A 17,582-nucleotide genomic window follows, 5' to 3' on the forward strand; every position below is an offset into this window, starting at 1 on the left:
ATGGAACAAGAGCTCATCGAGGGCGATATTGAGGGGTTCGTTCTCGTTGAGCATCGCCGTCAGAGAACAACTGGCATCCCTGTCCTCTTTGTGCCTGCAAATGAAGGACATCGTTTGCAACATCAAAATCCATTGAGCTTGAGCGCCGAGGTAAACGCGGAGGTGGCGGCTGCCATATTAAGGCATCGTTTCACTGCCAGAGGCGGACTTCTAGTAGAAGTCGCTGAAACCGCCACAGTGGACCGCCTTTTGAAGGTTCGCTGCCTCGGCGGAGTTCCCGTTCAAGCCACGGTGCCCAGAACATATCTGCAGAACTGTGGTATAATCAGAGGCGTACCCCTTTGGCACACGGACGCCGAGCTGGCCACGTTCCTGCAGCAAGACGGGGTCATTGCAGCCCGTCGACTCTACCGACGTCGAGGAAAACCTGGGGAAGCTGCAAGACCAACAGACAAGGCAGTCTTAGCTTTCCGCCCCAACACAGAACGCCCATGCAGAATAAGCCTCGGATTCACCAAACACGAGGTCAGCGAGTACATCGAAGCGCCGACCAGGTGCTTCAAGTGTCAAGTGCTTGGCCATGTTGCAAAATATTGCAAAGGAGACGCCAAGTGCAAGAAGTGTGCTCAACCACACTTAACGAGGGACTGCCCGGGAGAAACGGAAGTCAAATGTGCAAACTGCGGTGGTGAACACCCTGCAGATTATGTAAATTGCAAGGTGCGCCTGAGAGCCCTAGCCAGAACAAAGCAGATTGTTCATGGACCAAAGCTCGCTTCGCCGTGGAACGAGAACACAATTCCAAAAAGCGCTACTTTTAGTGCAACGGACACTGCAGATGCCCAAGAAACGCCTAGCGTAGCCGAACAAGGTGCGAAGCCTAAGGGGCCACCACAGAAGACCAAAAAGAAGACTCGGGCATCTACAACAATCCCACCAACGCCAAACCAAGGACCTCCTCGCAAGCCCGCTGAGCTCAAAGCTACAGACGTATCTTCCCGCACGGCCAACAGGCGCACATACAGCGACGTTGTCTCAAGTGAAAAGCGCCCCCAGCAACCTGCACCTTCCGTATTCTGCTCCATGACAATTGGCGATATCATCTGCCTTGTCTTCTCTGCCCTACGATGTTTCACGGCACAACTACCATCATGTGCCTTCAAAAGCATTCTGCAAGGAATCCTAGTATTCGAACCCGCAGTTATCGCGATGGCAGGAAATTCGCATCAGAATAATGGTTGACGTTTCGTCATTCCAAGGGAGTCTTAAAAATGCGACCGTTTTTCAGTGGAACGCGAGAGGACTTCGTCGTCGGCTTTCCGACTTCCGACAGCTTATGTTCAAATATCACTTTCCTATCTTAGCTATTAGCGAATCACGCGTTGCATCCGACTTTCGACTTTCGGGATATGAAATAGTTCAGTCGGTTCGTCCTAATGGCATTAGTAGAGTTTTTCTTGTGCTCCGGAAAGACCTAACCTATGTGTCACATGATATCACCTCTCATCCGGACAATGAGTATGTGAGTGTCACAGTTCGAAAGGGGAAAGTTACATTCACCGTTATTGCTGTATACATAGCTCCGGCCTGCGGCTTCGATATCTCGAGATTAGATAATATTATTCGACAATGCAAATCACACATTTTGTTGGTAGGTGATTTCAATGCCCATAATGTGGCGTGGGGCAGTGTAAGGACGACGCCACGGGGACGAGAGCTACTCGATCTGGCGGACTCTCACGACCTATGTCTCCTGAATGATGGTTCACCTACGTTCATTCGAGGTAGTCGCTGCAGTAGTTGTTTAGATATTGCGTTCATGTCGCGCGAGCTCCTGTCCCAAAACTCCTGGCTTGTTGATATAGAGACTCATGGCAGTGACCATATGCCTACCTACATAACGGTCAGAGGGTTCCAAGCAAATTATTATAATCATGTTCTCACTTCATATATAGATTGGCCATGTTTTCGAGACAATGTGGAACTGCGCCTGCAAGGAACAAGCACTTACGAGAAGTTTGTCTCAACGATAGAGCTATCAGCGACGGAAGCGACCAGGACTGTCCGTCTCCCAGCCTCGCGCACCGTTGTGGATGCGGAATACGAAAAACTTCGAGCGATTCGTCGACGGGCAGAGCGTCGCGCTCGACGAACCAAATTAGCTGCTGACGTACGAGTAGACAGGCGCACTCAAAAACATATCCACCATCACTTGGATAAACTAGCTCGGAAGAAGTGGAGAAGAACATGTGCTTCCTCATTTGATCCCCGTGTTCCACTGTCAAAAATATGGCACGTTGCTCGCGGACTAAGATCCAAACCGCAACAAAAAACGCCCTTTCTTGCGTTATCGCTCCACACAGGGCGCTAGCCACGTGACATCGCTGAAGAGTTTTGCGCTTCACTCGTTCTGCCAGCGTTAAACGACGATGTTCCACTGCATTGAAGTGCTGAACATACTTCTTTTTCAGCTCCCATGAATGCCATCTTCAGTGCGCCAGAACTAGATGAAGTTTTAGTCTCCCTTGATCACTCTTCTTCGCCTGGTCCAGATAAAATCACTTACGGTACACTTGCCCACCTAGGACCAGCAGCTCGCCAGCTGCTGCTTCAGATTTTTAATGACTCATGGACAAACTGCCATGTTCCACAAGCGTGGAAAATTGCGAACATCGTTCCCGTACTCAAAGCGGGTAAGTCTCCTCTTGATTTGAAGTCTTACCGGCCAATTTCTTTAACTAGCTGCGTCGGCAAATGCATGGAGCGGTTAATTCTGTCACGGCTGGAGTGGTTCCTCGAATCGAGCTCAGCATATCCAGCTACAACGACGGGGTTCAGGCAAGGCCGTAGCTCGATTGACAACGTCATCGATCTTGTAGCCCATGTTGAAGACCAGAAGTTTCGGGGAAAGTTTACTATAGCAGTGTTTCTCGATGTACGTGGAGCTTTCGATAATATCCGACATTCAGCCGTTCTACAAGGACTCCAATCAGTTGGAATTAGTGGGCGACTGTTTGACTGGGTTGCTGACTACCTCCATAATCAAACAATCTACATGCGCACCAAAGAAGGCGACACCTCATATCATGTTTTAACGAAGGGCGTACCCCAAGGGGGCGTTCTTAGTCCGGTTCTTTTTAACATCGCACTTATCGGGCTTACGAAGGCTGTACCAGATTCCGTGCACCTTACACTTTATGCCGACGACATCTGCCTCTGGGCAACCGCTGCCTTTCTTCAGCAGGTACATGCTCGACTACAGAAGGCACTTTTTCAAGTATCCCAATTTCTTTACGATCGGGGGCTTGAAATTGCTCCAACAAAATCAGAAGCTGTAGCTTTCACGAGGATGAAAATGAGCCGTTACCCTCTTTCCCTCCATGGTACAGATATTCCTTACACTCATAATCATCTTTTTCTCGGAATTTATATAGACAAGGGCCTAACATGGAATCCGCAACTGAAACATCTTAAGACGAAGCTTTCTGCATTTATTAGTTTAGGGAGGTTTATAAGCGGCACAACCTGGGGGACATCCGTAGCTGGACTTCTGCGTTTATATAACAGCTTATTTGTTGGCGTTCTCCGCTACAGCTTGCCAGTTATGCATGGTTTAAGTCCCACAAACATGAAAAAGCTTGAATCTCTTCAAGCACAGGCGCTCAGGGTATGCCTTGGGGTACCTCGTTCAACCTCGACCATTGATACAATAGCTGAAACTCACTGCCTACCTATCAGAGCCATTCGCGTTCAGGAGACTCTACGAAATCACATAAGGCACCTTACACGGCATGACTCGCACCACCTGGCGGACATACCGGAGAGGTGTTTCTACAGCCGCATTGCACAGGCCAATATTGATCACAAAGAGAACATTCCAGATGCATATCAGGACTCTCTCATCCTCGCTACGCCTCCTTGGTTGTTGCCCCCTCTTGTGCTCCACACAGACATCCCAGGAATAATTAAAAAATCAGCGCTCTCTCCAGTTGTTCTTCGTCAGCTTTCTTTGTCTATTTTATATACGCGGCACTCTTCCTCCTGTCATTTATACACAGATGCATCGACTACACATGAAGGATCATCGATTGGATTGGCGTCCCCTGCGCTCTGTCTGAGCGCGGGCAACAAGTTGTCTCACAGAATGTGCTCCACTGCGGCAGAGTTGGTAGCCATTCGTGAGGCGCTTTGTTACATGTTAGATGTGTCTCCTCGCACTTGGACAGTTATTACTGACACTAAGTCAGCTCTCCAATCGCTGCAGTCTCCACGTAGAAAGAGTCCAAATAGGCAATTAGTTCTACAAATTCTGAAAGTTCATGCAGATGCTAACCTTTTAGGACATTCAATTTCTTTCGAATGGATACCTAGCCACTGTGGCCTACAAGGAAATGAAATGGCTGATGCTATGGCTGCACGTGGCCATGACCTAGTTCAGCGAGTTATGGCTCCATTTACAAGATCAGACATTCGTGCAGCTGTGGCACTCCTGGGGAGGTCTACTGCAGCGCGTCATTGGAAAGCGGTCGCCCACCAGAGCTCGTCCTTAAAAATAATTGACCCAAATTTAACGTTCCAAGTTCCACGCGGTCTCAAGAGGCGACGGGAGGCAGTTCTTCATAGAATGCGCCTAAAAGTGTCTTACACAAATTACTACCTTCATCTCATCGGAAAGCTCGAATCACCCAACTGTCCCCTATGCGGAACCATTGAAGACATCAAACACATACTACTTGAATGCCCTAAGTATACTGATAATCGGCACCAGCTCTACAATGACATTCATCAGACAGCTGGATCAGCCCTCACTCTTCAACATCTTCTCGGACCATGGGATGACGAAAGCTACGCCGCAAAGTCAACGAATGCCCTTCTAAAGTTCCTGTCAGCAACAGGCCTTGACAAAAGACTCTGACGTAAGGTCGCAAAAGTTGCCCGCCTTTTTTTTTTTTTTTCTTCTAATTTATGTACTGCGGCGTGCGTGTGAGTGTGTGTGTGGGCCTGAGATGGAACGCCTTCTTTTCATACTTATCTCTTTCATTCCCTAACTCCCCTGCCCACTCAGAGTAGCCAGTCAGGAGATCAACTCCAGGCTAACATCTCTGATTTCCTTTCTCTACATCAAATTAAAAAAAAAAGGAGCTGTTTGCTGAAACATCTCAAACCCAAGATTCACGAGAAGAAAACCTGGGGGGCTATGCTAGACGGCGGGACCAAGGGACCCGGACATCGCTGCCTGTTGCGATTGGTCAGTGCCACGCCGCTGGCAAATCGCAGAAGGCGGCAATGCACCGGTCCGTTCGTCCCGCCGTCTTGCATAGCCTCCCTGCATTACAGCTTTGTTTTGTTTCCAACGGGAACACCGCCTACTCTGAACTGTCGGCGAGGCTGTTTCTTCGTTCGGGCTTCTTTTAGCATTTCTTTCTCTTATCGGTACGAAATTCACGCGCATGCGCCATTGGAGGTAAGGGAATCCTATGCCTTTTCTCCTTCAACATAAGTCCTGATAAACTCCGATTTTTTTGCGAGTCAGACTGGTCAACCTCCAGAGTACCGTCTTGCTACCTAGAGCTTTCATTACTTTAAGCGCATCTCCACGTGTTGGTGTTGCCTAGATCATATAGGTTTCGTAGGGTTTCGTGTTTTCGGGGGTTATTTTTCTTAAAATTCGTGGATTTTTTTTTTTTTTTTTTTTACTTTTTTTTTGCAGATTCGGTGTTCTTCGATGACAACTTTTGGGGTTGGACGAAAAAAACGGGATTTATTGGAGATTATGTTAAAGGGACCATGAAGGCAATTTAATATTTTTTTTTTTAAAGAAGGTGTTTTCGGAAGCATTGGGGTCCTAGCATGCCACACATTTTTTTCTAGAACGTTATGGCTCTTATTTCTGTACCTGCAAATAAATTTGCGAAACCGAAACAAACATTCAGATTTCTTCCCTTTTTCGTCTCTGGAAAGAGAAGTGACGTCAGGGAGCACTGTCGGCATCGGTAGGAGTTAGTGCACACTCAGTGTGGTTCCCGTGGTTCGCTTTAGTGCACGGCGGTCTGTGAAGAAAACCTGGAAGAAATGGACGACAACGCCGCGCTCGCAAACGAGTATGAGCTCCCGTTAAGCGACCTCACGCCGACTGAACGGGAGATGCTGCTAAGGACGCAAAACTCTGGATTGGCGACCGATGCAGCAATGCGCAGCATTGCTGCATCGGTCGGCAGTTTATGCAAACTAACGTCGCCCGATCGACCGCACGTCTTTAGCCGACCTTTCGCGCAACCTACTACTGCACATAAACGCGGCATGATTGGTGAGACACCAGTTCGCAAAGCGAACACGAGACGACGCACGAAACCAAAACGTCCGCCGACCCCGGCGCTCGTACCTCTTTCTTTTTTTTTTTTTTTTGTCCATGGTTGCTCGATGCTTACGCGCCCGAGGTAGCAGTGCGGGATGCGTTCAACCAGTGACAAACGGAGGGATCGCCTCAGATTATGCTTTTTTACACGGCATGAAACCTATTAATTCCCAACTACAACTTCAAAATATTATCCAACGTTCAAATAAACTTTTTTCATCACATTTCACCACTGAAATCGAAACCAAGAGCGCGTCTATCGTTTGAACCAATCGCCAGACGAGGAGCCCGTTGTCGTCACGCTTCGACGGCGCACTTTAGTTCACCTTTCTGCCGCCGCCTCGGCGGGGTCTCAGGCATCGTTTCCGGCGCTATTATTGCCGCGCCTGTTTGCTCGATTGGTGCGGCACCCAAACTTCTGTTCAGGCTAGAACTTGGCCAACAGTATCTGAGACGTGCCTGACATCCATTTCAATCGTCGAATAAAACTTCGAAACTGCCTTCATGGTCCTTTTAAAGAAAAATTAGGCGCGTGATTCCCCAACTTCCGCGGAACCTTTTTGTGACCCGAATAATCGAAAGACATCCCCGTACCGACGAGGAAAATAGGCGAGAAGTGGGGATCCACAGCAAAAACCAGCCTCGCGGACAGCTCATTGGAGGCAATGCTCTGTGCAAAAATAAAACTGTTTAAGAAAATTTTCTTCCCGGAAAGGTTGAGTTTTTGTTATTCAAAGACCGATTTTGATAAAACCAAATTGGGGGTTAATTTTTTGTGGTTTATCCGGGTTTACCGACAGACCTAAACCATAGACTAAGGTCGTGCGAAGTGGGCACAGAGTTAAATCAAGATTCAGTTATCCCCCACTTCAAATCGGGAGAAATCGCAATCATGTCTTTAATTGCGACACTTCGTGTTGCTGAGGAGGAAAGGTGTCTCTTTACTATTTATACGTGGGTTTAACCAAATATTCAGTACGCAATGAGGTGTGCAGCGAGTGTTCCCTCTCTTCCCCCTCCCATTATTTTTTTCTTTGGGCCCGCCCTTGGGCGCTTTTCTGGATTACTGGGTAGCTCCGGCGCACTTCCGGTTCACGTATAGTTCCTAACTTCTTACTCGTCATTTTTTTATCACAAGAGTGCTATAAGTGTTCATTCCCAGATTTTAGCACGTATAGACGCTTCAATCAGGCGCCAGATTGAGCCGCCATAGCCGGACTTTCTCTCGTCTTACCGAGATGCCGAGCCACTGAAGCGGGCGTTGACCAGCATCCCCAAAGGCCTAATGCTGGGGAGAATGACACAGTGGCACCCATCGTGACAATTACCTGTCGTGCTGTGGCAATGATGAAGTGAAGCAAACGGAGTAAGAGGACACAAAAACTGAAGGCGGTTATGGCGGCGCCCAGGGCACAGCTGCCTGAAAGCGTCTATATTTGATTTCGCAGATACTGCGAAACCTGCCGTCTAGTTCAAAACCGGAAGTGGTTGGGTGCTGTGTCATAGCCTCCTCTATACGGAGAAAGCCTGGCACATCGACGACGGTGCAATAGGGCGCGCGGCCGCAGGAAAAAGGAGAGGAGGAGCGCGCCGAACGGTGACCAGTATGGTAGCGCAGAGCAGAAAAGGCAGACCTAGACAGCGAGCGCTTGGGTCATGAGCGGCCGCTCCCCGAACCACGCTTGTTTTTGTGTTTTCGTCACCGTCGTTTTCGTACTCCGGGAGAAACGGGCGCGGCGATTCGAAAGGGCGCAGGGAGAAACGGGAAAGGGGGGACGTTGAGTTTCTCCTCTCCACGATAGCGACAAGAAAAGAGAGAGAAGAAGAAAAGATTGTTTCTGCGTTTGGCCGCTCGCTCTTTTGTGGCGCTAGCAGCAAAGGTTCTCTCCGCTCCCGTTTCTCCACCCCTCCTTTCCCATTTACGGCGGCCGTCTTTTCACGCGACGCGCCAGGCTTTCTCCGTATAGAGGAGGCTATGGCTGTGTGCACACTGGCGCCACCGCGTTTCAATTAACTCACGCGAGGAAGAGCGATATTCGCTCTTTCTCGCGTGGCCACAGCATGGCGCCCGGCGCAAGCTTAGGATAGGGTGCCTACATGTCTGTCTGTCTCAGGGTGAAGACATCCATTGTCGCCCTGAATGTGCCAGCGCGTGACGCTCTCGCGCACTCGGTGTGTGACTTGGGCGGTAAAATGGCGTCTATGCATTAGCCAGAGCTACGCGCTCGAGCAGAGCGGCACCAGATTGCGCGCACTTCAAAATGCATTAAAAAAATAAAAGAAAAAAACGATTGGGCGAAAAATTGGCTGAGATGTCACCGCTCAAGCAAAAGCGCGCGCGTGTATGAAGGCACTCTAGCTTGGGAGCATGCCTCAAACAGCACGAAATAACACGTTGGAAAGCAATGCCACTCCGCACGGCAACGCTACGCTAAATTTGCCTAATATTACTTACTGCGGCCACTCTGGGTACTTTCGTTTCCCATCGTACTGTCGAAAAATCCCGCGTGACTAGTGGCATGAACTATAGAGTTATTATAATGAACGCTAGAGGTTCAAGTGGCGCTAGTGTCTACGCGACCTCCGTGACGCAAATTCAAGCAGACAGTAACCAGTCTACGTTTGCGGTGCTCCTGTGCATTCCTATGGGAAAACGCGCGTGCATTTTGTCTCTTCGCAGGAAAATAACAAAAAAACACTTTCCTTATTTGGGTTGTACCGAATGGTATGTACCTTGATTAACGTTATAAAAGTGTAATTACTAGTGAACGATGTTTATCTTCGCTACATTTCAGTCCCAAACGTACGTTCTGCAGCACGTATGTAAAAACACGCGACGATTCAAAGCAAAATTACAATCGAAAGGAATATAGATTGTGTTCAAGGTTCGCCAGCATTCCGGTGACGCTTATATATTTATAGTATGCCAGTCTTGTCACTTTTTGAAAATGACCCCGTTGTGCATGAGCGGATCAAAACATCCAAAACATAAATAATAAAGCACGTGGGCAATGAAAACTGTCTTTTCGTATTGTTTTCTCTGCCGGGCCGCTTTTATCGGGCACTTGTTTTCAATGATTTCGATCGTGTTGGTGATATTTTGAACGTAGAAGTTCGCACAGAGCAGAATGAATAAAGCGGTACTTAATTATTTAAAATCGGAATATATTACGTGACCTTCAATTTATTTTGATCGTACACGCGCGGGATGTTACTGATCCAGTGTTGCTGCGTAGTTCTTCCCATCTCCTTTACTTTCCAGATGTCCTTCGTTCGTTTGGCACGTATATCCCTCATGCTGAAAAGCGCCGAAGTCGTGTTCGCGCTAAGAGTGTCCGACAGTGCACATAAATACACGTACCAAGCCGTTTTAGCACCGTCTTTAATGCGATGAATTTGAAAGAAAAACGCCGTAACTGACCAATTATTTCTTCGGCCTGACTGAGAAAGTTTCCAAGCTACCTAGTACGTACGAATCATTCGGGAAATTTGCTCTTATGATCGAGCGCAGGGAGAAAATGCACTCACTTCTTCCATAGAAATGCATTACCGGAGGTCAATTTTCGACTGGTTGCTGTCTCCTTCAATTTGCGTCAGCTAGCGCCACTTGAACCTCTAGTGTACATTGTAATAACTCTCTGGCATGAACATCGGAGATCGCTAGTGGGTAGTCACGTAATATTTGTTTAAATATTGCACACAAAAAATAGACACACGAAGACTACCTTTATGAAAATTACACGATGGAGTGTTTTTCAACGAGCTCTACAACGATTGTATTAAAGGGTTTTTGCGTAATAGTTAAAGAAGTTAGTTAATTAATCTGCGTTAATTATCCGGTTTGGCACACCGCATGCAATCTCTCGACTCGCTCAACGGGACCTTGAACTATACTACACTGGTTTGGTACCCGTCGCGTGCACCACACTTTTTTTAAGTATTCAGACAGCCGAAACGTCCCGTATGTTTCTAACGTGACTCCAAACAACACCGTAAAACACATTCTTCTAAAACCAGATCCAGTCTCCCGAAAGTGACCACTTTATGCATTCTGAACGTGCAAGCTCGGGCGTGCCTTTTGCACGCGACGCTGTGTTTGTTTTCATCTCTACCAGAGGAGGGCGCAATTTCGCGAAGGATGCGGTAGAGCGTTCCAGAAAACCATCGAACCATGAGGCCAAGCACCACGTTGCGGACAATCGCCGTATTTGCCGTGAGTAGATAAACACCACAGTGGCCGCATTCTCACATGTGCGGGCAAAAGCTGAGAGAGATAGGAGGAGGAGGCCAGAGTGCGCAGAGACGTTAGAACGTCGAGCATGGTTCCAGGGGGGCTATGTTGCGCTTTTTGCACTCCCAGGAGACTAGGGAGAGGGAAGTGACGTCAACGAAACAGCAAACGCAGATTGGGTGTTGATTTCGTTTTCTTCTGTCAACATCCAATCTGCATTTGCTGTGTCGTTGACGTCACTTCCCTCTTCCAAGTCTCCTGGGAGTGCGAAAAGCGCAACATAACACCCCTGGGTAGACATAAAGCTAGTCTGTCTTTCTGTCCACTGCACTCGTCGAACGAGTTTGAATGCGCAAGCCCAACGCCGGACGTCGGCGTTCTCTAGTTCTAACGCGTTCGGCTAGCGAAGTCGGGCCAAAGCCTTTGCCTCGACCCACTAATGGCTCTAATCAGAGTTCGGCGTTCTGACGTCCCCGCGCGCTCTCGCCTCCTCCTCTCCCTCACTTTCTGTCCGCTTTGAGATGGTGGATGAACGTAACAAATATGAGCTCTTTATCTCCACCTATCTCCACGTGCTTAGTTTTTACCGCACTTAATTTTGCTGCAACCGGTTTCGATGTTATCTGTACATCAGTGTTATAGTTCTCCGCGAAGCCGCTGCGATCTTAACACGCCAAATTAGAGAAATCCCTACTTTTTAAATTTGCACTTAAGACTGAGTAAACTAAAAACTGCAGTCTCCCCACACACAAAAAAAGTGTATATATATATATATATATATATATATATATATATATATATATATATATATATATATATATATATATATATCCGCGCTCAGGGCTGAACAAGTAACGCTCGGTCACAGACTTCTAGATGATGTATGTTTATTCTTACTCGGACGTAACTTTTATCATTTCGTCCTACTTTCTTGTTCTCGAAAAGTGCCTGTTCGTTCTCATTCCGAACGCTCCACACTCGAACCTTCTAAGACAAATTTTCGAGGCGCCGACGCACAGTAGATAAGGAGCTTTGCGGGACCTTGTCGAGTAAGTCTCGCTCTCGCTTCCTGTTACTCCGTCAAATCGCCGCCTGCTTTTCTGCTGTCTCCACACTCGTTCTTTAGTTTGGCACAAGCTCGCCCCCCCCCCCCCCCCCCCTAGAAGTTTAAGCTTGAAACAGGATTTTCGCCGCTTCTGCTCCTGTCCTTCGTGGCATTTCTGGTGGACGTGCGGTGTACCGCAGCCCATAAAGCGTACCCCTCCGAGGCCACGCAGCGCAAGCCCAGTCGCCGGCTCAATAAGATTGTCCGTGGAAGCTACTGGGACCCGAGGCAGCCGCCGTACCAAAGATCAACCCCCGGAACTGGGACTTCTACAGGACTCCCAGAGGGAGAAGTCGACGAAACCAACCATGACCTCCCGGGGACTGCAAACTGAGACTCCCGCCGCTGTCTCCCCCCGTCGTTTACTTGCCCGTCGCCCCTCGTACGCCGGCGCCCTTCCACGGCGAGGTCCACGAGAACGTCAAGGATTGGATCCAACACTACGAACGCGTGGTAGTGGGTACTGGCGATATGCTGAGCCCCCTGTGTTTGGTTCAAGGCCTACTGGACAATTTATGCCCCCCCTCCCCCTTCCCCTCCGTGATTTTGTTGTTGCCCAGCTCCGCCAAGCCACGTGCTTGGCTAAGGGCAAGCACGTGGCTCTGTTTTTGTCATGGCTGGTTACCCACCAAATCATGGCAAAACCTTCTCCCACGAAATTCCAGAAACAAAAATGCCCATGGGCACTTTTGGGTCGGTTGTACAAAAATGTTTTGAAGTTCCCCTTCAAAACTACCGTCCACCTCTGTGCTATCAATTTGTCTTTTCGTGACCATCCCATAGCACAGGGTTGGCCAAACCGCGGCTCGCGAGCCGCATGCGGCTCTTTGCTGGTCCAAGTGCGGCTCGCGGATCCCTCGTAAGGGGACCCCCCCCCCCCCCCCCCTTTTCGCCCCTTTCCGCGGTTCCCCACGAAAAAAAAAAGAAAGAAAGGATTTCAAAATAAAGCACACTGCAGCTTGCAGTTTGACAGCCTTTTACTCCCATATGTACAGTCGTACAGCCTTGTGCCCCCACACGTACCGTCAGACTCTGAACAAAAGTTAAATTTGCCCTCCGCCCTCCACCCTCCCCCCCCCCTTTTCGCCCCTTTCCGCGGTTCCCCACGAAAAAAAAAGGAAAGGATTTCAGAATAAAGCACACTGCAGCTTGCAGTTTGACAGCCTTTTACTCCCATACGTACAGTCGTACAGCCTTGTGCCCCTATACGTACCGTCAGACTCTGAACAAAAGTTAAATTTGCCCTCCGCCCTCCACCCTCCCCCCCCCCCCCTTTTCGCCCCTTTCCGCGGTTCCCCACGAAAAAAAAAAGGAAAGGATTTCAGAATAAAGCACACTGCAGCTTGCAGTTTGACAGCCTTTTACTCCCATACGTACAGTCGTACAGCCTTGTGCCCCTATACGTACCGTCAGACTCTGAACAAAAGTTAAATTTGCCCTCCGCCCTCCACCCCCCCCCCCTTTTCGCCCCTTTCCGCGGTTCCCCACGAAAAAAAAAGGAAAGGATTTCAGAATAAAGCACACTGCAGCTTGCAGTTTGACAGCCTTTTACTCCCATACGTACAGTCGTACAGCCTTGTGCCCCCACACGTACCGTCAGACTCTGAACAAAAGTTAAATTTGCCCTCCGCCCTCCACCCTCCCCCCCCCCCCTTTTCGCCCCTTTCCGCGGTTCCCCACGAAAAAAAAAAGGAAAGGATTTCAGAATAAAGCACACTGCAGCTTGCAGTTTGACAGCCTTTTACTCCCATACGTACAGTCGTACAGCCTTGTGCCCCTATACGTACCGTCAGACTCTGAACAAAAGTTAAATTTGCCCTCCGCCCTCCACCCCCCCCCCTTTTCGCCCCTTTCCGCGGTTCCCCACGAAAAAAAAAGGAAAGGATTTCAGAATAAAGCACACTGCAGCTTGCAGTTTGACAGCCTTTTACTCCCATACGTACAGTCGTACAGCCTTGTGCCCCTATACGTACCGTCAGACTCTGAACAAAAGTTAAATTTGCCCTCCGCCCTCCACCCTCCCCCCCCCCCCTTTTCGCCCCTTTCCGCGGTTCCCCACGAAAAAAAAGGAAAGGATTTCAGAATAAAGCACACTGCAGCTTGCAGTTTGACAGCCTTTTACTCCCATACGTACAGTCGTACAGCCTTGTGCCCCCACACGTACCGTCAGACTCTGAACAAAAGTTAAATTTGCCCTCCGCCCTCCACCCTCCCCCCCCCCCTTTTCGCCCCTTTCCGCGGTTCCCCACGAAAAAAAAAAGGAAAGGATTTCAGAATAAAGCACACTGCAGCTTGCAGTTTGACAGCCTTTTACTCCCATACGTACAGTCGTACAGCCTTGTGCCCCTATACGTACCGTCAGACTCTGAACAAAAGTTAAATTTGCCCTCCGCCCTCCACCCTCCCCCCCCCCCTTTTTGCCCCTTTCCGCGGTTCCCCACGAAAAACAAAGGAAAGGATTTCAGAATAAAGCACACTGCAGCTTGCAGTTTGACAGCCTTTTACTCCCATACGTACAGTCGTACAGCCTTGTGCCCCTATACGTACCGTCAGACTCTGAACAAAAGTTAAATTTGCCCTCCGCCCTCCACCCTCCCCCCCCCCCCCCTTTTCGCCCCTTTCCGCGGTTCCCCACGAAAAAAAAAAAGGAAAGGATTTCAGAATAAAGCACACTGCAGCTTGCAGTTTGACAGCCTTTTACTCCCATACGTACAGTCGTACAGCCTTGTGCCCCTATACGTACCGTCAGACTCTGAACAAAAGTTAAATTTGCCCTCCGCCCTCCACCCTCCCCCCCCCCCTTTTCGCCCCTTTCCGCGGTTCGCCCACGAAAAAAAAAGGAAAGGATTTCAGAATAAAGCACACTGCAGCTTGCAGTTTGACAGCCTTTTACTCCCATACGTACAGTCGTACAGCCTTGTGCCCCCTATACGTACCGTCAGACTCTGAACAAAAGTTAAATTTGCCCTCCGCCCTCCACCCTCCCCCCCCCCTTTTCGCCCCTTTCCGCGGTTCCCCACGAAAAAAAAAGGAAAGGATTTCAGAATAAAGCACACTGCAGCTTGCAGTTTGACAGCCTTTTACTCCCATACGTACAGTCGTACAGCCTTGTGCCCCTATACGTACCGTCAGACTCTGAACAAAAGTTAAATTTGCCCTCCGCCCTCCACCCTCCCCCCCCCCCTTTTCGCCCCTTTCCGCGGTTCCCCACGAAAAAGAAAGGAAAGGATTTCAGAATAAAGCACACTGCAGCTTGCAGTTTGACAGCCTTTTACTCCCATACGTACACTCGTACAGCCTTGTGCCCCTATACGTACCGTCAGACTCTGAACAAAAGTTAAATTTGCCCTCCGCCCTCCACCCTCCCCCCCCCCCCCTTTTCGCCCCTTTCCGCGGTTCCCCACGAAAAAAAAAGGAAAGGATTTCAGAATAAAGCACACTGCAGCTTGCAGTTTGACAGCCTTTTACTCCCATACGTACAGTCGTACAGCCTTGTGCCCCTATACGTACCGTCAGACTCTGAACAAAAGTTAAATTTGCCCTCCGCCCTCCACCCTCCCCCCCCCCCTTTTCGCCCCTTTCCGCGGTTCCCCACGAAAAAAAAAGGAAAGGATTTCAGAATAAAGCACACTGCAGCTTGCAGTTTGACAGCCTTTTACTCCCATACGTACACTCGTACAGCCTTGTGCCCCTATACGTACCGTCAGACTCTGAACAAAAGTTAAATTTGCCCTCCGCCCTGCACCCTCCCCCCCCCCCTTTTCGCCCCTTTCCGCGGTTCCCCACGAAAAAAAAAGGAAAGGATTTCAGAATAAAGCACACTGCAGCTTGCAGTTTGACAGCCTTTTACTCCCATACGTACAGTCGTACAGCCTTGTGCCCCTATACGTACCGTCAGACTCTGAACAAAAGTTAAATTTGCCCTCCGCCCTCCACCCTCCCCCCCCCCCCTTTTCGCCCCTTTCCGCGGTTCCCCACGAAAAAAAAAGGAAAGGATTTCAGAATAAAGCACACTGCAGCTTGCAGTTTGACAGCCTTTTACTCCCCATACGTACAGTCGTACAGCCTTGTGCCCCCACACGTACCGTCAGACTCTGAACAAAAGTTAAATTTGCCCCTCCGCCCTCCACCCTCCCCCCCCCCTTTTCGCCCCTTTCCGCGGTTCCCCCACGAAAAAAAAAGGAAAGGATTTCAGAATAAAGCACACTGCAGCTTGCAGTTTGACAGCCTTTTACTCCCATACGTACAGCTCGTACAGCCTTGTGCCCCTATACGTACCGTCAGACTCTGAACAAAAGTTAAATTTGCCCTCCGCCCTCCACCCTCCCCCCCCCCCCCTTTTCGCCCCTTTTCCGCTGTTCCCCCACGAAAAAAAAGGAAAGGATTTCAGAATAAAGCACACTGCAGCTTGCAGTTTGACAGCCTTTTACTCCCATACGTACACTCGTACAGCCTTGTGCCCCTATACGTACCGTCAGACTCTGAACAAAAGTTAAATTTGCCCTCCGCCCCTCCACCCTCCCCCCCCCCGCCCCTTTTCGCCCCTTTCCGCGGTTCCCCACGAAAAAAAAAGGAAAGGATTTCAGAATAAAGCACACTGCAGCTTGCAGTTTGACAGCCTTTTACTCCCATACGTACACTCGTACAGCCTTGTGCCCCTATACGTACCGTCAGACTCTGAACAAAAGTTAAATTTGCCCTCCGCCCTCCACCCTCCCCCCCCCCCCCCTTTTCGCCCCTTTCCGCGGTTCCCCACGAAAAAAAAGGAAAGGATTTCAGAATAAAGCACACTGCAGCTTGCAGTTTGACAGCCTTTTACTCCCATACGTACAGTCGTACAGCCTTGTGCCCCTATACGTACCGATCAGACTCCGAACAAAAGTTAAATTTGCCCTCCGCCCTCCACCCTCCCCCCCCCCCTTTTCGCCCCTTTCCGCGGTTCCCCACGAAAAAAAAAGGAAAGGATTTCAGAATTAAGCACACTGCAGCTTGCAGTTTGACAGCCTTTTACTCCCATACGTACACTCGTACAGCCTTGTGCCCCTATACGTACCGTCAGACTCTGAGACAAAAGTTAATTTGCCCTCCGCCCTCCACCCTCCCCCCCCCCTTTTCGCCCCTTTCCGCGGTTCCCCACGAAAAAAAAGGGAAGGATTTCAGAATAAAGCACACTGGCAGCTTGCAGTTTGACAGCCTTTTACTCCCATACCGTACACTCGTACAGCCTTGTGCCCCTATACGTACCCGTCAGACTCTGAACAAAAGTTAAATTTGCCCTCCGCCCTCCACCCTCCCCCCCCCCCTTTTCGCCCCTTCTCCGCGGTTCCCCACGAAAAAAAAAGGAAAGGATTTCAGAATAAAGCACACTGCAGCTTGCAGTTTGACAGCCTTTTACTCCATACGTACACTCGTACAGCCTTGTGCCCCTATACGTACCGTCAGACTCTGAACAAAAGTTAAATTTGCCCTCCGCCCTGCCACCCTCCCCCCCCCTTTTCGCCCCTTTCCGCGGTTCCCCACGAAAAACAAAGGAAAGGATTTCAGAATAAAGCACACTGCAGCTTGCAGTTTGACAGCCTTTTACTCCCCATACCGTACAGCTCGTACAGCCTTGTGCCCCTATACGTACCGTCAGACTCTGAACAAAAAGTTAAATCTGCCCTCCGCCCTCCACCCTCCCCCCCCCCTTTTCGCCCCTTTCCGCGGTTCCCCACGAAAAAAAAAGGAAAGGATTTCAGAATAAAGCACACTGCAGCTTGCAGTTTGACAGCCTTTTACTCCCATACGTACACTCGTACAGCCTTGTGCCCCTATACGTACCGTCAGACTCTGAACAAAAAGTTAAATCTTGCCCTCCGCCCTCCACCCTCCCCCCCCCCCCCCTTTTCGCC

This window comes from Ixodes scapularis, unplaced genomic scaffold, assembly GCF_016920785.2.
Source record: "Ixodes scapularis isolate PalLabHiFi unplaced genomic scaffold, ASM1692078v2 PGA_scaffold1__304_contigs__length_218370807, whole genome shotgun sequence".
In the NCBI taxonomy this organism is placed as follows: Eukaryota; Metazoa; Arthropoda; class Arachnida; order Ixodida; family Ixodidae; genus Ixodes; species Ixodes scapularis.